At 42.5% G+C, this 22,207-nt stretch overlaps 1 protein-coding gene across 4 annotated transcripts in view; it reads left to right on the plus strand.

Moving 5' to 3' along the window:
• Positions 1–10,590: 10,590 nt before the first annotated feature.
• The window catches only part of MYO18A (myosin XVIIIA), a 572,782-nt gene continuing 561,165 nt past the window's right edge, over positions 10,591–22,207 (plus strand). For all 4 annotated transcript variants that reach the window (XM_082245147.1, XM_082245143.1, XM_082245145.1 and 1 more), the window contains exon 1: positions 10,591–10,707. The gene's annotated coding sequence lies outside the window, so the exon portion shown is untranslated. The remainder of the gene's footprint in view (positions 10,708–22,207) is intronic.

The raw sequence follows: 22,207 nt of genomic DNA on the forward strand, positions 1-22,207 counted from the left end.
AATACTTATCTGAACCCCATCTCTGTCCAGCGATGTCCACGAGTCCCTCGGCTGTCCGGGACCCTCTCTCCTGATTGGCTGAGACACAGCAGCCATTGGCGTCTGCAGCTTTCAATCAAAGTCAGTTAGCCAATCAAGAGAGAGAGGGGACAGGGCCAAACGGCAGCACCGTGTCTGAATGGATACACGGAGCTTCAGCTCAGGTGCCCCCATAGCAAGCTGCTTGCTGTGGAGGCTTTCGAAAGGTGAGAGAGGCCAGGAGAGCCAAAGAGGGACCCAAGAAGAGGAGGATCTGGGCTGCTCAAAAATCTGTGCAAAACCCAGTGCACAGAGGAGGTAAGTATAACATGTTATTTATTTAAAAAAAGAGACTTTACAATCACTTTAACTCTGGATAGTAAAACATTTTTTTTCTGCCAGTAAATACCTTATACAGCCCACTTCATCGTTCTTGTCTAGTAATTAGCCTAGGCTAATGACATGCACAGCTCTCTCTCTCACTATTGTAAGAGTTTGCCAGCAACGAAGAAGGGGTGAGTATTAGGAGAGCCAATGAGAGCTGCAAAGCTGGATGATAACAGGAGACTGCAGACTGGCGATAACAGGAGACTGCAGAGATCCATGAGTATTCATCAAGAGAGGAGAAATGTGCAGGAAAGCAGTGGTGTGAGTGTGCCTGTCTGTCTGTATATATGTATATACATGTGTGTGTGTGTGCATATATGTGTGTGTATTTATATGTATAGACATACAGCTTGGATGGGTCAATCCATGCTGGCACCAGCGCTTGCTATAATAATATAGTGTTAAACTGTGCAATAACAATATCAATGGTTTTAGAAAACAATGTGCCATAAACCAATATAGTGCAAATTAAATGGTATCAATATAAAGTAACAAGTGCTATATGACAAAACACAAAAAAATAAATAAATACATGGCATAAATGTCCAATAAGAAAAGTTCCAATAGGTGTAACACCATATAATCCATGTAGTCCAAGGGATAAAGAGGATCTGTGTTAATTACAAGTATAGTACTCACACCAACATGAAATGACACCCCAAGTGCTCAGGATATGCTCAAAATGGCCACTCACCAGATGCTGTTGATCCTCCTTGCCAAACGGCAATAGGATCAAAAAAGCTTGATAGGTCCTTGGACCTAAACTGTGTGCTCCAATTGGTCCTGTGGAACCCCTCACTGGCCGACTCAGAAGCTTCAAATAGGATGGTACATGCAGGGAGAGAAAACGAAGGACGGACTCCACATAGAGTAAAAATGTAGGTCTTTATGAAAGCACATAACAGGGGCTTTACTTAGGGCAAACAGATTAAAAATATGTATAAATATAAGCAGCGGTGGGTAAAAACACGCAAAAACTCCTGTGCTCTATATAAACACCCATATATGTGTCTGTGTGCCTCTGGGTGTCTGTGTAAATCCAGGAAGTGAGCAGGCAGCAGCTTCAGCTGCCCACAGTTAAAATGGCTGCAGCCAGACTTAGTGGAGGGAGAATACTACAGCATATTTGGCAAGTACAGAATCGCAGTATATATAAAATAATTTGCAAAAGTAGTTGGAGGGAAGCTTCAGAATGGCAAATAGTTTTTTTTTTTTATCCCAAATTATGTGAGCAGACTGCAGTTCCTCTTTAATTAAACTGCCAAAATGAAACTCTCCAGAGTAAATGACACATGACAAGGTCGACTCTTTCACAATTTTTAAAATTTTATATCCACATATAAAACCAGCATTAAAGCTCAAATATATATATAACAAATAATATAAAGTAATATTTTACATTTTATAATTAGACTTATAAATTACAAATAATCATTCAATGATTGCTATGAGAACAATCAGAAAAAACCCAGGTTTATCTAAAAGTTGCACACTACCCAGCGATTAGCATGGAAGATAAAAGAAGAACAAGCTATTACGCTATTCTATAAGCAAACATATGTTACAAATATGCTGCAAAAATTGGAGCCATTCTATTGTCATCAGGACAACGCTGTGAAAAAAAAATGGGCTTGGAAGCTATAAACCTCCAACTTCAGCACCCTACCCACCAAGAAATAAATCCTCATCTGCTCCCACCACTATGAGCATACAGTTTTCGTTATAACCAGCAGAGGTCGCCATTTCATCTCTAATTTTGAATCACATTATTAGTGTAAAGGTTTTAAATTACAATTGTAATTTGTAAAACTACTAGAGGGTTAGTAAAATTATTTCTTAGAACAATGTTGCCAGTCACATGTGTACAATGTATACCTATGATGTTTTTGTTTCCTTTTAATTACATAAAATTATGTATAATTAAATAACAAAAGATATAAATAAAAGAAATAACCGCTAGTCATACAGTTTAGGAACTCAAATAATAAAACTCAAATAATAATGCTAATAACAAAGGTAAAAATAAATTAAAAAGGAAATAAAAAAGAAAACTAAAGCACGATCAGATTATCGAATGATCTTGCATCTGTTTTTTGTTGCATGCTAGTCTCATATGGAAAGTGAAGAATTTACTTTCATACGAAAATTCCCGTACGACAGAATTCAACTTCAGAAGTGATGTCATGTGTTGAATTGTTTTGTATGTGTTCTTTCGTTTCTGAGCATGCCTAGTCTTGCTCTTACGATTTTTTTCGGACGAAAACTGTACTAATTAAATGAAAATAGGACGTTGTGTTGACGTACAATAAAAATTTTATAGCCTGCACATCCAGTTTTTGTCGTCCGAAAAATCGTAATCGGCTGTCAAAAGCACCAGTCTAACAATCCGAAAATCAGCAGATCGTTCGTCAGACGAAATTTTACTTCTGATTTTTGTATCGTGTGTACGGCCTTAAGGCTGGATACACACTATACAACTTTTGTTGTTATATTTCCTTTAGATTTACCTTCAACTATGTAGCGCAAGGGCCTGCCTGATTGCATACAAATTGAATGTGTTTAGGTTTGACCTCATATTATATGGTTTTGGTAAATCTAAAGGAAAAAATCTAAAGTCAATTGTATAGTGTGTATCCAGCTTAAGGCAGCCACCACATTTAAGGATTGGTAAGCTTCAAAATAATACATTTATTTTTTTTTTTGGGTTTACATACAATTAAATCTTATGGGTCCCAAAGAGCAACAACCTTGCTTGTTTGCTTTTACTTTACTCCAATTTTATTTTTATTTTTTTACTTCTGGATAGAGTGGAGAGGGGTGACCCCTGTCAGTTTTTATTGCTGTCTATGACCTCGTTAGAGCGATTCACCATCTATTTGTCCTCTTTACCATTATCATCGAAAGGTAAAATAGAAAATCCCAAATTTTGGGTTGACATCAGAACAGAAATAGAGGGGAAAACTTCCAGTGGGAACACTTGTTCTAGTGACACACTGGGATACCCTCACTTTGGAGGGATTTCCTCCCACTTCCTGTTTTGGGGTATGGGACAGGAAGTGAAGGCAAAATCTCCCCAATGAGACACAGATGGCAAAAAAAAAAAAAAAAAACTGACAGGGGTAAAACCCTTTCTTATTCTATCCAAAATGGAAAAAAAAAAAAAAAAAGCTTTGCCTTTAGTTACACTTTAAGTTAGGATGCTAGAATCAGATTTGTTGTTGCAAGCAAGAAGTCCTATCTAATTGTAAAAAAAGAAGAAACAACAACAAATCAGAATTAGAAAGGATACAGAAATAAAGATATACACCTTTAAACATAATTATAAGAATTATAAGAAGTGATACACTTCCCTAAGGCCCTGTTCACAACTGAGTGTTTTTCAGCTTGTAAAACGCTCATCTTTGAAGTCTCAAAACGCCCAAAAAGCAAAATCCTATTCATTTTAATGGCCCCTGTTCACATATGAGTATTTTGCAGAGATGTATCGTAACGAAGTAGAGCTACTTCACTACTGTACTTAAGTACTAAAAGGCGGTATCTGTACTTTACTAGAGTATAATTTTTTACTCCTACTTCCACTTTTACTTCAGTACATATTTTCGATGAGTTTAATACTTTTACTCCAATATTTTTTTTTATGTGCTGCATCGTTACTCGTTACAATTATGAAAATATTACGAATCATTCCATTCCAAACCCGCACCGCCGCTGACTTTTTTAACTCGAATCTCACTCTCTCTGAGACTCACAAGTCACGACCAATCCCCGACCCTATGCGATTGCTCAGGGGATGAGCCTCGCCGCCTCTGCCCTCCCTCGGCTCGGCCCGAGTCCCGCCTCCCACTCGGCTCTCAAGTGAAGTGGTGGGGTGAGAGAGGAGAGACACCTGCCTGCGGAGTGATCTCTATGGGCCCTGGCTGGGGGAGGGACTGTGAGTTACTAGAGTCTAGACTAGTCTCTGGGCACTGTGCAGCGTGGCCACCCAGTGCGGGAGAACTGGATGGAGGTAGGAATATATTCTTCTTCCAGCAGGGAGGACTGGACTCCTTGTGATTTTGGCGGCGCGCTTCCGCTGTTTAGACACAGCGGGAGTTGGGCCGGAAGGAGGAGAGGCGGCGATTGCCGCCTCCCTTCCCTGATCGTTGGGGAAACTGTGAAAAGATCCGCCTGCTTATGTGAACAAGCAGGCGGATCTTTTTAGTGACAGACAGGAGGAGATCACAGGATACAGCATAGCTGAACCTGCGATCTCTGTCACAGAACCCCCTCCCCCCACACACGTCAGTAAGCATGAGGCATACATTTAACCCATTGATCACCCATAGGTGTAACCCCTTCCCTGCCAGAGTCATTATTAAAGTAACAGTGCGTATTTTTAGCACTGATTACTGTAGTAATGTCACTGGTCCCCCCAAAAGTGTCAAAAATGTCAGTTAGGGGTCCGATCTGTCCGCCACAATGTCACAGTCCCACAAAAAAATCACAGATCGCCGCCATTACAATAAACAATAAAAATTACATAAATCTTTCCCGTAGTTAGTAAACGCGATAACTTTTGCACAAACCAATTAAAATACACTTATTGTTTTGTTTTTTTTTACAAAAAAATATGTAGCAGAAAACAAAATTGGCCTAAAATGTTAAAACATTTTGATTTTTACATTTTTTGGGGGGGAATGTTATATAGCAGAATGTGAAAAATATTGTTTTTTTTTTTTCAAAATTGTTGCTCTTTTTTTTTTTATAGCGCAAAAATTAAAAATTGCATAGGTGATCAAATACCACCAGAAGAAAGCTCTGTTTGTAGGGAAAAAAAGACATAAATTTTGTTTTGGTACAGTGTCGTATGATCGCGCAATTGTCCGTTAAAGTAACGCAGTGCCGAATCGCAAAATAGGGCCTGGTTAGGAAGGGGGTCAAATCTTCCGGGACTGAAGTGGTTAATGGCCTTGTAATCTAATTTTCATTAAATCTTTTTTCTGTTGTGTCTTTCTTCCCCCTTCCCAATGTCCTCAATGAGCTCCCGAGCCTCCCCCCCCCCCTCGCTTTTGTTTGTTTGGAATGACAAGTGCATGTTAACTGCGGTCATGTGCACTGCTCTAAAAATCCCATAGTCTATAGTCCCTAGTCCATCTTCTGAGCAAGCAAGAGATGGTAACTACAGTCCTACCTACATACAGTGGGTCTATGAAAAACAAATGTAGCCTCTCTCTAAGCATTCGTTCAGGTGACATTTTGACATTTGGCCATGTACGTCTAGCTGTTGTATCTGCATCCACTGTGATGCCATTGCTGGGATCGGTGTGGAAGAATTGATGGCTGTCAGAATAGTTGTTTGGAACTCCTGCAGCATACTGTATGTTCATACACAAGCACTATTAATCTTATTTCACATAGTGTATACAGAGAAACCATAGTAGACCCCAGATCTCTCCATAAAAAGGACCTATCACAAGGGATATAGAAAAGTATTTTGCTTCTGCACTTGGTGGATTCTAAGCAAAATAGGATTCTGCACACTATTATCTGAATACCAAATAAAGCATATATCTATGTGAATGGATGTGCTTCCTCAATTATAACAATACATGATAATGAAATATACAATTAAGTGCATTTGCAACCAACAAAATCAATCAATAAATAAATAAGTAAATCCCAATTTCATCACACAAATAGATAAATAAATATGTTATATGTCATCAATAATTAATACTGAATAAATAAAAGTGCTTGTGGCATCAAAAAATGTATCAAGATTAATACATATTGTGATAAAAGTCCATGCAAATATCCTCCAATCGGTGCAAAGGAAAGAAGACAGGTGAGTGCTTTCCACATGCATCATCCACCACAAATCAATGTTATAAGCAACCATTTTTTTTTTATAATGACATCATTCATCCAGTGTGTACTATTGTGAAGCTGTGATTGGTCACAGCTATCACATCATCGAATCCTAAGGAACTGTCCCTTAGGAATGGCCTTAAAGTGTTACTAAACCCAGGACCCTACATTCACTACTGTATATCTGGTCTCCCACAGTACACAGAATATTAAAATGCAATTATTTTAGTGAAAATATAAATATCTTTTCTCATCAGCAGTATAAGCAATCTTGTGACTTCTATCAGTGTCTGGTTAAAGCTTGTAGGAGGAGTTTTCATTCTCCCATGAATGTCCTGTAAGGTTCAGGACCCTTGACCCTCTGTCTGGACAGTGCGGATTGGCCCTGTGCTGATCACATGCACTCTCCCAAGATAATAACTCTCTAGCAATACACACCAAACTGAGCATGTGCAGCTTAACCCCGAGCTCAGGAGATGAATTGGGGACATGGAAGAAGGAGAGGATCAGACAACCTTTTTACACAATGCAGAGGATTAACCCCTTAGGTTCCATGGTTAGTATAATAAGCATGCATTACTGCATATACAGATTGATTTTACTGTTGTAGGTTAGTAGCACATTAAGCCACAAGGGGTGATCTCCAATCCTAAGGAACAGTTCCTTAGGATTCAACAGAACTGTTTGAACATTGATGATTTTTTTTAACAATCACAGGTACTTGAGAGCAGATTTTTGGAAAATGGATACCAGGAACATTTCTTGGACGAGGTGATTACACAGGTTTTTTGATAAACAGGAGATCTTTATATGAGAGGACACAAAACCAAGGTGTCTGTGAAAATAATTATCATCTATCAGCCAGTATGTTTTTTTTAAAAGGTGTTGAAAAATGACTGAATACTTGGTCCAGTGTTGCTTTTTTTCCCTGCTGTAAGTGTACCATGTGTAAAGATATTGGTAATAAAACTGTTAGGACTAAAAATTGTATATTTCATAGCACCTGCATTTGTAATGATAAAGAGAACTTCATCTCGTGTTCCACCCGGTTTGTTATTTACCTCCTGAAGTGCCCATGTGGTCTTCAATGCGTTGGGAGGACTACAAGGCCTTGCAGATTAGGATTAACGAACAGATAGCAAACATCAAGAAGGAGCTCAAGGCCATAGTTTGTGCAAACACTATAGATATCATCATAATAAGGACACCTCTTCTCTTAAACTAGTGGTCATAGACAAGTTTACTCCCCACTGGAGAGAAAGTCATTGTATCTGGGGGATTTTTCCCCTTGAAACCCATTGGAATTGTTTATTGAAAACCTGTCATCATTTCAGGGTGAATATTGAATGGGATATCAGCTTCATTAATAATAGTTGATTATTCTTAAATTCTTTTTATTCTCTGGTATTTAGGTTGGTCAGTCCATTCTGTGTTGTCTGTCTTTTTAAACATTTTTAAGATGTCTATTATTATTGTAACCCTTCTTATGAATTAAATATTTTGTTGCATTATTATTTATATCCACTAGATGGCGTGAAGCCTAATGTATTTATTTTTTATGTTTGTTTTTTATTTAAAGCGTAACTCCACTTTTCATGAGAAAAAAACATTCACCTCTGGGTGATCTATTTACATTACAAGGATTTTAAAGTGGTTGTAAACCCACTTTGTTGACATTTACCTATAGGTAAGAGTATATTAAGGCTTACGTATAGGTTCTATAAATATCTCCTAAACTTACACAGTTTAGGAGATATTTACAGCCACCCGTGCCGTTCCTTCAGAGCCCAGTGCCGTGAACACGGGAGTGATGTAATCGCGCCTCCGGCCAATCAGATGGCCGGAGGACGCGATCCAGGAAGCAGGATGGCCGAACATGTCGACCGTCCTGTTGGCACTGTGGGGGCTTCGTTTTTAGGTAAGTACTTCATAATGAGCTAGTATGATGAATACTAGCTCATTATGCCTTTGTCTTTACAGATTTTTTTTTTTCCATTTTTTTTCAACGGTTTACTTCCTCTTTAACAAACTTTGTTACAGATTCCTACCTTTTGTTATTATGTAGAAATCATTGTTTATTCCTCTGTGCTGAGTGGGTCTAATGGGAGTGGCTTCATAATTACCAACCAGCTGTGCAGCACTAATGAGGAAAGCTGCAGAGCCTGCATCCCTTTAGACGTGTTCCTATTGGGAGTATCCCACCAAAAATGACATTTTTGTTGCAGAGGATGCCAGAAATCTGACTTGTATCTTAGTGCAGACTTCTGGGAAAATCAGTGAGCCAATCACACAAGCAGGAAATGATGTTTCTGGGGTGTGGTCAGTACACATTCTGTATACAGAACAGCTCCAGGTAGCCATATTGCATTGCATTTTCAGAAAATTACAACAGCTGCAGATTGAAAAGGAAAGGTCGTTTTTAATAACATTCAATTACAATATGATTTGTGTCGCAATTGTATACGCTATATTGTTTTTTCTTCAATTGCTATTTTTTTTCCCCACGAAAGTAGAGTTACCATTTAAATACCTACCTGTGTTTGGGTTGCATGTTAAACAAAAAAGTTTAAAAAGATTTTTGGTTCTCTATAGCACTTTAATATATTTGCTAGGCCCAGTGTTGAAAACTATAGGTCTTGGACACGCGGAGAATAAGTGACTGTTAGGGCTTATAAACTTTATTAGTGACACTGCTGGCCATGCCCCAATTCCTTGACGATGCGCTCTGTTAGCGAAATGCGTTGAGCATGGTGTTTTGTGTGTGTATCTCTGTACTTGCTGTTTAAGTACCTCTTTGGCTGAATAAAAGAGGTCCATCTTGGCGGTATTATAATATGTTGGCTGCCTTTGATTTTTTGGAGGAAAATCCTAACCCAGTTTGGTGCACTGTGGGCCCTTGGTGAAAGCAGACTGTACATTTGGAGTTTAATGTTTGCTGAAGCAGATGGCCTCCCAGGGGGCTATTTCATACAACTGAATGTTGATCTACATCAGCCATGTCCAACCTGCGGCCCGGAACCGCAGGCAATGCGGCCCACTGCCCCCTGACAATTTTTTTTTTTGGTGTGGACGAAGGAAGGCAGGTCGGGGGCACGGCCACAGCGGCTTCCAACTAACTGTAGGCAGAGGCTGCCGCGGAAGGGATCATCCTCTAGTTGTGTTACATTAGTGCTGGGGGGGGGGGGGGGATGCGGCAGTGCTGGAAGGGCGCGGCGGTGTTTTATCACTTATATACCTTAACTATAGTATATATTTTATATGCGGCCCGAGAAAATTTCTCTACACTCAATGTGGCCCAGAGAAGCCAAACGGTTTTACACCTATGATCTACATATACTTAGGAGATCAACAAGATTTGGTAAGGGGCTGTGTGATCTGTGGTGGAGGATACACAAGGAAAGCACTCAGCTGTCTTCTTTCCTTTGCACCGATTGGACGATATTTGCATGAACCTGTATAACAATATGCATTAATCTTGAGGAACTTTTGATGGCATGAGCACTTTTATTTATTCAGTATTAATTAATGATGACATTTCACTTATTCATTTATTTATTTCTATGAAGAAATTGGGATTTACTTATTTATTGATTGATTTTGTTGGTTGTGCAAGCATTTTATTGTATATAATATTATCACTTATTGTTATCATTAAAGAAGCACGCTGAGATACAGTACATGCTTTATTTGATATGCAATAAAAGTGATAAATAAACAAAATCAATGTAAAAAGGAAAAAAAAAATCTTAAAGCGTTCCTGTTCCCTGTGCAAAGGCGAGCGCACCACCGCGAGGTATCAACGCAAACGTCAGATCAAGATCAGTAATTCTAATGCTGGACCCCCTGTGTAACAATAAACTGGTAACCTGTAAAGGTTTTTCAAACGTCACCTATTGATAGTTGAATGTACCGTAGTTTGTCACCATTGCACAATTTTAAAAGAGTGTTTGGAATCTATTTACTTAGCATGACATCACCTTTTATATTTTACCTAAAAATTGGGAATTATTTTGTGTGTCCCCATTACATCATTAGATCCCCACTGTCTTTATTATGGAGAACTTGGACACATGAGTGTGTTGGAAACATGAGAGTAAATAAAGGAGCACAATGAGGGTGATAGGAGGAGAGGAGAATACATGAGCCATCAGTGAAGAGGACATGGAATGTCATAGAAGGATTGCTGATTGGCCAGCAGAGGGATCAGGACATGCTGGTACATGTAGTCACACATCACCCCCCTCCTCCTCCTCTCATCACAGGACAATCCAGGCTCTGCCTTCCTGGAGGTGGAAGGGTTAACCCCAGCCTGGAGTGGTCACATGACCCAGTGACATGCTGTGGGGGCGGGGTTACAGTCCTCCATTATTTCTAAGCAGCTCCTGGAAAAAAAATCTCCAGCGAGAAGATCGTAGATGTGATCTGTGCGTGTCACCGTACGGCGGTCCCCCGGGGGTATGTATGTGTGTCACCGTCCCTACCCCGGCCTGGTCTCATCTTCACTGCGCCCTGTGCTGGGAGATCCCTAACGACCTGTCACCCATCACACCCCTCCTCCTCCGCCACCAGGGACACCCACTGCTGGGACATGGGACTGATCACCTAACAGGGACATCCAATGCTGGGACATGGGACTGATCACCTAACAGGGACATCCAATGCTGGGACATGGGACTGATCACCTAACAGGGACACCCAATGCTGGGACATAGGACTGATCACCTAACAGGGACATCCAATGCTGGGACATGGGACTGATCACCTAACAGGGACATCCAATGCTGGGACATAGGACTGATCACCTAACAGGGACACCCAATGCTGGGACATAGGACTGATCACCTAACAGGGACATCCAATGCTGGGACATAGGACTGATCACCTAACAGGGACACCCACTGCTGGGACATAGGACTGATCACCTAACAGGGACACCCAATGCTGGGACATGGGACTGATCACCTAACAGGGACACCCACTGCTGGGACATGGGACTGATCACCTAACAGGGACATCCAATGCTGGGACATAGGACTGATCACCTAACAGGGACACCCAATGCTGGGACATAGGACTGATCACCTAACAGGGACACCCAATGCTGGGACATAGGACTGATCACCTAACAGGGACACCCAATGCTGGGACATAGGACTGATCACCTAACAGGGACACCCAATGCTGGGACATAGGACTGATCACCTAACAGGGACACCCAATGCTGGGACATAGGACTGATCACCTAACAGGGACATCCAATGCTGGGACATGGGACTGATCACCTAACAGGGACATCCAATGCTGGGACATAGGACTGATCACCTAACAGGGACACCCAATGCTGGGACATAGGACTGATCACCTAACAGGGACACCCAATGCTGGGACATAGGACTGATCACCTAACAGGGACATCCAATGCTGGGACATAGAGAGGACTGATCACCTAACAGGGACATCCAATGCTGGGACATAGGACTGATCACCTAACAGGGACACCCAATGCTGGGACATAGGACTGATCACCTAACAGGGACATCCAATGCTGGGAGATAGAGAGGACTGATCACCTAACAGGGACATCCAATGCTGGGACATAGGACTGATCACCTAACAGGGACACCCAATGCTGGGACATAGGACTGATCACTTAACAGGGACATCCAATGCTGGGACATAGGACTGATCACCTAACAGGGACACCCAATGCTGGGACGTGGGACTGATCACCTAACAGGGACATCCAATGCTGGGACATGGGACTTGTCACCTAACAGGGACACCCAATGCTGGGACATAGGACTGATCACCTAACAGGGACATCCAATGCTGGGACATGGGACTGATCACCTAACAGGGACATCCAATGCTGGGACATGGGACTGATCACCTAACAGGGACACCCAATGCTGGGACATAGGACTGATCACCTAACAGGGACACCCAATGCTGGGACATAGGACTGATCACCTAACAGGGACATCCAATGCTGGGACATAGAGAGGACTGATCACCTAACAGGGACATCCAATGCTGGGACATAGGACTGATCACCTAACAGGGACACCCAATGCTGGGACATAGGACTGATCACCTAACAGGGACACCCAATGCTGGGACATAGGACTGATCACCTAACAGGGACACCCAATGCTGGGACATAGGACTGATCACCTAACAGGGACATCCAATGCTGGGACATGGGACTGATCACCTAACAGGGACACCCAATGCTGGGACATAGGACTGATCACCTAACAGGGACACCCAATGCTGGGACATAGGACTGATCACCTAACAGGGACATCCAATGCTGGGACATGGGACTGATCACCTAACAGGGACATCCAATGCTGGGACATAGGACTGATCACCTAACAGGGACACCCAATGCTGGGACATAGGACTGATCACCTAACAGGGACACCCAATGCTGGGACATAGGACTGATCACCTAACAGGGACATCCAATGCTGGGACATAGAGAGGACTGATCACCTAACAGGGACATCCAATGCTGGGAAATAGGACTGATCACCTAACAGGGACACCCAATGCTGGGACATAGGACTGATCACCTAACAGGGACACCCAATGCTGGGACATAGGACTGATCACCTAACAGGGACACCCAATGCTGGGACATAGGACTGATCACCTAACAGGGACACCCAATGCTGGGACATAGGACTGATCACCTAACAGGGACATCCAATGCTGGGAGATAGAGAGGACTGATCACCTAACAGGGACATCCAATGCTGGGACATAGGACTGATCACCTAACAGGGACACCCAATGCTGGGACATAGGACTGATCACTTAACAGGGACATCCAATGCTGGGACATAGGACTGATCACCTAACAGGGACACCCAATGCTGGGACGTGGGACTGATCACCTAACAGGGACATCCAATGCTGGGACATGGGACTTGTCACCTAACAGGGACACCCAATGCTGGGACATAGGACTGATCACCTAACAGGGACATCCAATGCTGGGACATGGGACTGATCACCTAACAGGGACATCCAATGCTGGGACATGGGACTGATCACCTAACAGGGACACCCAATGCTGGGACATAGGACTGATCACCTAACAGGGACACCCAATGCTGGGACATAGGACTGATCACCTAACAGGGACATCCAATGCTGGGACATAGAGAGGACTGATCACCTAACAGGGACATCCAATGCTGGGACATAGGACTGATCACCTAACAGGGACACCCAATGCTGGGACATAGGACTGATCACCTAACAGGGACACCCAATGCTGGGACATAGGACTGATCACCTAACAGGGACACCCAATGCTGGGACATAGGACTGATCACCTAACAGGGACACCCAATGCTGGGACATAGGACTGATCACCTAACAGGGACATCCAATGCTGGGACATAGGACTGATCACCTAACAGGGACACCCAATGCTGGGACGTGGGACTGATCACCTAACAGGGACAGCCAATGCTGGGACATGGGACTGATTACCTAACAGGGACATCCACTGCTGGGACATAGAGAGGACTGACCTGTCAGGGACAGCCAATGCTGGGACATATAGAGGACTAATATGTCAGGGACATCACTGCTGGGACATATACAGGACTGATCACCTGACAGGGACAGCCAATACTGGGACATAGAGAGGACTGACAGTTCATGGACATCCTGACCAGTATACAGGGAGCAGTCCTGCAATGTGCAGTAATGACACTGTGTGTATACTATAATAATGTGCTGGTATATACAGATATTGTATACAGTGTATATGTAACATTCTGTAAAGCAACACATAGGATGATGTCACACGGAGAATTTTATTTTCAGAAATGAATGTTCACATTGGTCACCTGTCCCCCTCTATATATGTATAGCTTTCCTATTAGTATTATTCCTGTTAATCTGGCTTGTATTAATAATACTCCTTGGAACACTGATACTTGGTAATAAAACTAATATTATATATAGTTTAGTAGTAAAACTGTTGATTATACAGTTGTGCTCATAAGTTTACATACCCTGGCTGAATTTATGATTTCTCGGCCATTTTTCAGAGAATATGAACGATCACACAAAAACTTTTCTTTCACTCATGGTTAGTGTTTGGCTGAAGCCATTTATTATCAACTGTGTTTACTCTTTTTAATTCATAATGACAACAGAAACTACCCAAATGACCCTGATCAAAAGTTTACACACCCCAGTTCTTAATACCCTGTATTGCCCCCTTTAAAGTGGAGTTCCGCCCCCCCTCCAAAAACTAAAAGTCAGCAGCTACACATACTGTACACATACTGTACACATACTGTACACATACTGTAGCTGCTGACTTTTAATATTCGGACACTTACCTGTCCTGGAGTCCAGCGATGTCGGCACCGCAGCCAATGTTTCCATAGGCTGTTGGGTGCTCCCGCCGCCATTGCTGGTCAGGGAACCCGGCAGTGAAGCCTTGCGGCTTCACGGGCAGGTCCCTACTGCGCATGCGCCCTTCCCGGAAGTGGGGAGGGGTACCTGTCAAAAACAGGTACCCGTTCCCCCTCCCCCTGAAAGGTGCCAAACGTGGCACCAGAGCGGATTGGGCAAGCAAATAAGTGGAAGTTCCACATTTGGGTGAAACTCCGCTTTAACCTCAATGACAGCTTGAGGTATTTTGTGGTATTTGTGGATGAGGCTCTTTATCTTCTGCGATGGTAAAGCTGCCCATTCTTCCTGGCAAAAAGCCTCCAGTTCCTGTAAATTCTCGGGCTGTCTTGCATGAACTGCACATTTGAGATCTCCCCAGAGTGGCTCAATGATATTGAGGTCAGGAGACTGAGATGGCCACCCCAGAACCTTCACTTTATTCTGCTGTAGCCAATGACAGGTGGACTTGGCCCTGTGTTTAGGGTCATTGTCATGTTGGAATGTCCAAGTACGTCCCATGTGCAGCTTCCGGGCTGAGGAATGCAAATTTTCCTCCAGTATTGTTTGATAACATATTGCATTCATCTTGCCATCAATTCTGACCAAATTTTCTGTGCCTTTGTAGCTCTCACATCCCCAAACCATCAGCGATCCACCTCCGTGTTTCACAGTAGGAATGGTATACCTTTTATCATAGGCCTTGTTGACTCCTCTCCAAATGTAGTGTTTATGGTTGTGGCCAAAAAGCTCAAATTTGCTCTCCTCACTCTCAATGACTTTGTGGCAGAAGGTTTGAGGCTTGTCTCTGTGCTGTTTGGCGTATTGTAAGCGGGATACTTTGACATTTGCATAGTAATGGCTTTTTTCTGGCAACTCTGCCATGCAGCCCATCTTTCTTCAAGTGCCCCCTTATTGTGCGTCTTGAAACAGTCACACCACATGTTTTCAGAGTCCTGTATATCACCTGAAGTTATTTGTGGGTTTTTCTTTGCATCCCAAACGATTTTCCTGGCAGTTGTGGCTGAAATTTTAGTTGCTCTACCTGACCGTGGTTTGGTTTTAACAAAACCCCTCATTTTCCACTTCTTGATTAGAGTTTGAACACTGCTGATTGGCATTCTCAATTCCTTGGATATCTTTTTATATTCCTTTCCTGTTTTATACAGTTCAACTACCTTTTCCTGCAGATACTTTGACAATTCTTTGCTTTCCCCATGACTCAGAATCCAGAAACGTCCGCACAGCACTGGATGAAAGATGCAAGGGTCTGTCAGGAGTCCAGAAACTCATTGACCTTTTATACACACACACTAATTACAAGCAAACAGATCACGGGGAGGATGGTTACCTTTAATAGCCATTCAAACCCCTTTGTGCCATTTTGTGTGCATGTTATCAGGCCAAAATCATGAGGGTGTGTAAACTTTTGATCAGGGTCATTTGGGTCGTTTCTGTTGTCATTATGAATTAAAAAGAGTAAACACAGTTGATTGATAATAAATGGCTTCAGCCAAACACTAACCATGATTGAAAGAAAAAGGTTTTTGCGTAAAGCATGCCGCCACTGGACGCTTGAGCAGTTTGGTGGAGTGGGGATTATGGGTGTGGAGTTGTTTTTCAGGGATTGGGTTTAGGGTTGCCACCTCATCCCTTTAAACCAGGACACATATTAATCACACAGGTTCTGAGGCTAATATAATGCACATCAGGCAATAAGTGAGTTTAATTAGCCACAGAACCTGTGTAATGTGTGTCCTGGTTTAAAGTAACGAGGTAGCAATCCTAGTTGGGCTTGACCTCTTAGTTCCAGTGAAGGGAACTCTTAAGGCGTCTTTTTTGATCATGCGCTATAAACAAAAAAAAGAGCGTAAATTTTGCAAAAATAGCAATATTTTTCACATTTTTTTTATATGAAATTCCCCCCCAAAAAAAAATGTAAAAATCAAAATTTTTTAACATTTTCGGCCAATTTGTTTTATGCTACCTATGTTTGGTAAAAAAAATTGCAAAAAGCGTATTTTGATTGGTTTGTGCAAAAGTTATCGCGTTTACTAACAAAGGGAAAGATTTTTGTCTTTTTTTTTTTAACGCGTAATGGCGGCGATCTGCGTTTTTTTTTTTTTTTTTTTTTTTTTTTTTGCGGTATTGCGGCGGACAGATCGGACCCTCGACTGACATTTTTGACACTTTTGGGGTTACCAGTGACATTTCTACAGTAATCAGTGCTATATATATGCACTGTTACTGTAAAAATGACACTGGCAGGGAAGGGGTTAACTGTATTGGAGAGGGAGGGGTTAAGTGTGTCCTAGGGGCGTGCTTCTAACTGTGATGGGACATGGCTACTACTGTAAAAACAGAGATCAACGGTCCTACATAGTAGAACCGTCTGATCTCCATTTTTACACAGGGGAGAATGACAGGCGGCTTGTTTACATTAGCCGTCTGCCTTTCTCCCTCTCTACCGACGATCTTAGTGTGACCGGCGAACATCGGGTCCGCCGGTCACACACACGGACTCCTCAACGAACGAGCCAGGGCGGGCGCGTGCCTCAGCGGGCGCGCGCTCGCCCGCTATTGGCTCACAAGCCGGTCACAGGCTAGTGACGTATATATACGTCACTCTGCCTGGCTGGGGCTGACCGCCGCAGTATATCTACTTGCGGCGGTCGGCAAGCGGTTAAAGACATGGCTGAGTGAGTTTGGGGGGGAGGAACTTGCGTGGTCTGCACAGAGTCCTGACCTCAACCTGATAGAACACCTTTGAGTTGAATTAGAGCAGAGACTGCGAGCCAAGTTTTCTCTCCAACATCAGTGCCTGACCTCACAAATGAGCTTCTGGAAGAATGGTCAAACATTCCCATAGACACACTCCTAAACCTTGTGAACAGCCTTCCCTGAAGAGTTGAAGCTGTTATAGCTGCAAAAGGGTGAGCCAACTCGATATTGAACCTTACGGACTGACTAAGACTGGGATGCCATTAAAGTTCATGTGCATGTAAAGGCAGGCGCCCCAATACTTTTGGCAAAATATTGTGTAAGTGTAATGTAATGTTGTAACATAAAGGAGGAGTTTTTAATGGATGTGCCTTGTGAAAGCAATGAATTACATGTAAAGTATGATGATATTCAGCTGAAGTACATAAACCTCGGCAGCGAGTCATCAAAACCATTGGATGACCGCATATAGGATTTCTAGGAGGCTGGTCATTTTTCAATGAATGGGTGAATTAGAAATTATTATAAAGTGATTTTTAGCTGTTAGTATTGGGATTCTTGTACCCATAACACCCATAATATATAGATAGTGTGTGTATGTATGTATGTATGTATGTATGTATGTGTGTGTGTGTGTGTGTGTGTGTGTGTGTGTGTGTGTATATGTATGTGTGTGTGTATATATATATATATATATATATATATATATATATATATATATATATATATATATATATATATATACAGGGAGTGCAGAATTATTAGGCAAATGAGTATTTTTGAGGATTAATTTTATTATTGAACAACAACCATGTTCTCAATGAACCCAAACAACTCATTAATATCAAAGCTGACTATTTTTGGAAGTAGTTTTTAGTTTGTTTTTAGTTTTAGCTATTTTAGGGGGATATCTGTGTGTGCAGGTGACTATTACTGTGCATAATTATTAGGCAACTTATTTTTACCAGTGAAACCAATATAACATCTCAACATTCACAAATATACATTTCTGACATTCAAAAACAAAACAAAAACAAATCAGTGACCAATATAGCCACCTTTCTTTGCAAGGACACTCAAAAGCCTGCCATCCATGGATTCTGTCAGTGTTTTGATCTGTTCACCATCAACATTGCGTGCAGCAGCAACCACAGCCTCCCAGACACTGTTCAGAGAGGTGTACTGTTTTCCCTTCTTGTAAATCTCACATTTGATGATGGACCACAGGTTCTCAATGGGGTTCAGATCAGGTGAACAAGGAGGCCATGTCATTAGCTTTTCTTCTTTTATACCCTTTCTTGCCAGCCACACTGTGGAGTACTTGGACGCGTGTGATGGAGCATTGTCCTGCATGAAAATCATGTTTTTCATGAAGGATGCAGACTTCTTCCTGTACCACTGCTTGAAGAAGGTGTCTTCCAGAAACTGGCAGTAGGACTGGGAGTTGAGCTTGACTCCATCCTCAACCCGAAAAGGCCCCACAAGCTCATCTTTGATGATACCAGCCCAAACCAGTACTCCACCTCCACCTTGCTGGCGTCTGAGTCGGACTGGAGCTCTCTGCCCTTTACCAATCCAGCCACGGGCCCATCCATCTGGCCCATCAAGACTCACTCTCATTTCATCAGTCCATAAAAACTTTGAAAAATCAGTCTTGAGATATTTCTTGGCCCAGTCTTGACGTTTCAGCTTGTGTGTCTTGTTCAGTGGTGGTCGTCTTTCAGCCTTTCTTACCTTGGCCATGTCTCTGAGTATTGCACACCTTGTGCTTTTGGGCACTCCAGTGATGTTGCAGCTCTGAAATATGGCCAAACTGGTGGCAAGTGGCATCTTGGCAGCTGCACGCTTGACTTTTCTCAGTTCATGGGCTGTTATTTTGCGCCTTGGTTTTTCCACACGCTTCTTGCGACCCTGTTGACTATTTTGAATGAAATGCTTGATTGTTCGATGATCACGCTTCAGAAGCTTTGCAATTTTAACCACCCCCCATCTGCGCTACAGCCTATATACGGCTGCAGCACGGACTTGAATTTTCGGGAGGCCGTTTTTAAACGGCCTCCCAGTGACACGCCCCCATGCGGGGAAAACCTGTGTCGGCCGTGTCCCTTGGACACGGCCGATCACAGATCATGGTGAATGGCCAATCACAGCGGCCATTCACCACGTGATCGGGCCGTCCAATGAGCGATGATCTCATATGTAAACATATGAGATCATCTCTCATCGCCAGCGCTCCTTCCTCACACGGAGCCTGCAGTGTGAGGAAGGAGGGGGAGCCTCACAGCGCCGGGGACACAGGAGAATGTAATCAGGGCACCGATCACCAGTGCCCTGATTACTAAAGGTAAAAATACACACACAGTGCCCCCCATCAATGCCCACAATCAGTGCCCATAGTGCTGCTAGTCAGTGCCCTTCAGTGCCTGCTCATCTAGGCACTGATGAGCACTGACTGGCAGCACTATGGGCACTGAGTTTGGGCACTGATGGTGCTGCCCATCAGTGCCGCTCATCAGTGCCACCCGTCAGTGTCCAGTGCCATCCGCCAGTGCCCGTCAGTGCCGCCTCTCAGTGCCCAGCAGTGCCACCTCTCAGTGCCCAGCAGTGCCACCTCTCAGTGCTCATCAGTGCCGCCTATCAGTGCTCATCAGTGCGGCATATTAGTACCTCCTCATCAGTGCCCATAAGTGCCACCTCATCAGTGCCCATCAGTGCAGCCTATCAGTGCCCATCAGTGCCGCCTCATCAGCGCACATCAGTGAAGGAGAAACATTTATTTTCAAAATTTACTCGCAGAAAATAAGAAAAACTTTTTTTTTTTTTTCAAAATTTTCTGTCTTTATTCTTTTTTTTTGTAAAAAATAAAAATCGCAGAGATGACTAAATACCACCAAAAGAAAGCTCTATTTGTGTGAAAAAAATGATAAAAATTTCATATGGGTACAGTGTAGCATGACCGCGCAATTGTCAGTCAAAGTGTGAGAGCGCTGAAAGCTGAAAATTGGCCTGGATGGGAAGGGTGTTTAAGTGCACAGAAGGCAAGTGGTTAAGAGTGCTGCATCCCTCTGCAAGATATCTCACTATTTTTTGACTTTTCTGAGCCTGTCAAGTCCTTCTTTTGACCCATTTTGCCCAAGGAAAGGAAGTTGCCTAATAATTATGCACACCTGATATAGGGTGTTGATGTCATTAGACCACACCCCTTCTCATTATAGAAATGCACATCACCTAATATGCTTAATTGGTAGTAGGCTTTCGAGCCTATACAGCTTGGAGTAAGACAACATGCATAAAGAGGATGATGTGGTCAAAATACTCATTTGCCTAATAATTCTGCACTCCCTGTATATATGTATGTGTGTATATGTATATATGTGTGTGTGTGTGTATATATATATATATATATATATATATATATATATATATATATATATATATATATATATTACTGTATATGTGTGTTCTGCATGCATTATACAGAACATAACGCACCTCCACTGGTGTGAAGAAGCCCTGCCGATGTGCCTGTGGTGTCTGCTGGTATATTTAGTGACCAGAAAAGCCTCTTCAGGGGACACCTCTCAGCGGGCTGCATTGTGTCCAGATGTCATAGGCCTTTCATTTCAAATCAGAACTTTAATTCAGCTTGGTGCGAGAGGTCAGCTGGGCTTGGCCTAAAAGTCACCTAAAGCTGGCCATAGGTGACATTTATTTATCCAACTGATTGGATGCAGCCAGCGATTCACAAATGTTTTTCAACTTGCCTGTGCGACCACAGTTAATCGCTGTTGAACCGGCTGAATTTTGATCCATTTATGGCCAACTTAGATAAGGCTTCCGGAAACCAAGTAAAACTAAATATGGAAGACCCCTGGGTGGGGGGATTTGGCTAATACCAGTAACAGTTGAAAGGTTATGGAGGTATCTGCTCTTGGGCAGAACTATTAAAATGGTGAATAGTTTCCTTTTAACTTGTCATGATGTGATTCAAAAAACAATGCTGCACAAAGCCAAAGGCCAAAGTTTGTTAAACTTGCCAATCTGCTGCTTGTTCAGAATTTGGAGTGAATTTTAATAGTCACCTCTGATACTGGAACACTGGGGCCCAAGTAGACCAGAAAACTGCCATGCACTGTATCAAATTTCAGCAAATGAAAGCTTTGAGCCTGATTGAGGCGATTTTAAGGTAGGAGTTACAGATGCAGCCGCTGGGAAGATGGATAATCTAGGTTTAAGCAAGCCAGCTAAATCAGACATTTTAAAGCGCAACTTTACCCTTAGTTTGATAACAAATTATGTTCTTTTGCAAAAGAACACACATTAATAATTATTCTAACAAAAGGAGTATGTGCTGTAAATTGCCTCGGGCATTGGACCTCTTCTTGCTGGAGGCCATTTTTTTTTTTTTTTTAATCCCAGAGCAGTCCCTTTTTTTTGGTCTCAAAAACTGTACAGTATATCACTATCTCCAATTAAAATATGTACGTTTTCAGCCTTCATTGTATTTCTTGGCTCAGATAGAGAGGAAGTCTGACAGAAGCTTCACAGTGCTACTGGAGAGAATAGAAGGGAGATATTTATTCTTGTACGTTAAGTACTTCGGTCACCTCTCGCTTTTTCTTTCTTTTTTTTTTTTTTTTTTTTTCCTCCCTAATCTCTGTTCCCTCGAACATTTTTTATTATTCCTGTTGCTTTCTTCCCCATTTAACAACCATAAAACTTAAAGCGGTCAGCTGATCGGCCTTTAGTGGCTCTGATTTTTGGCTCAGTGCAGAATAATGGTGAGCAACTGAGCACGAACAGAACAGGGTCC

This window comes from Pelophylax lessonae, assembly GCF_965119305.1.
Source record: "Pelophylax lessonae genome assembly, chromosome: 2".
Classification (NCBI taxonomy): domain Eukaryota; kingdom Metazoa; phylum Chordata; class Amphibia; order Anura; family Ranidae; genus Pelophylax; species Pelophylax lessonae.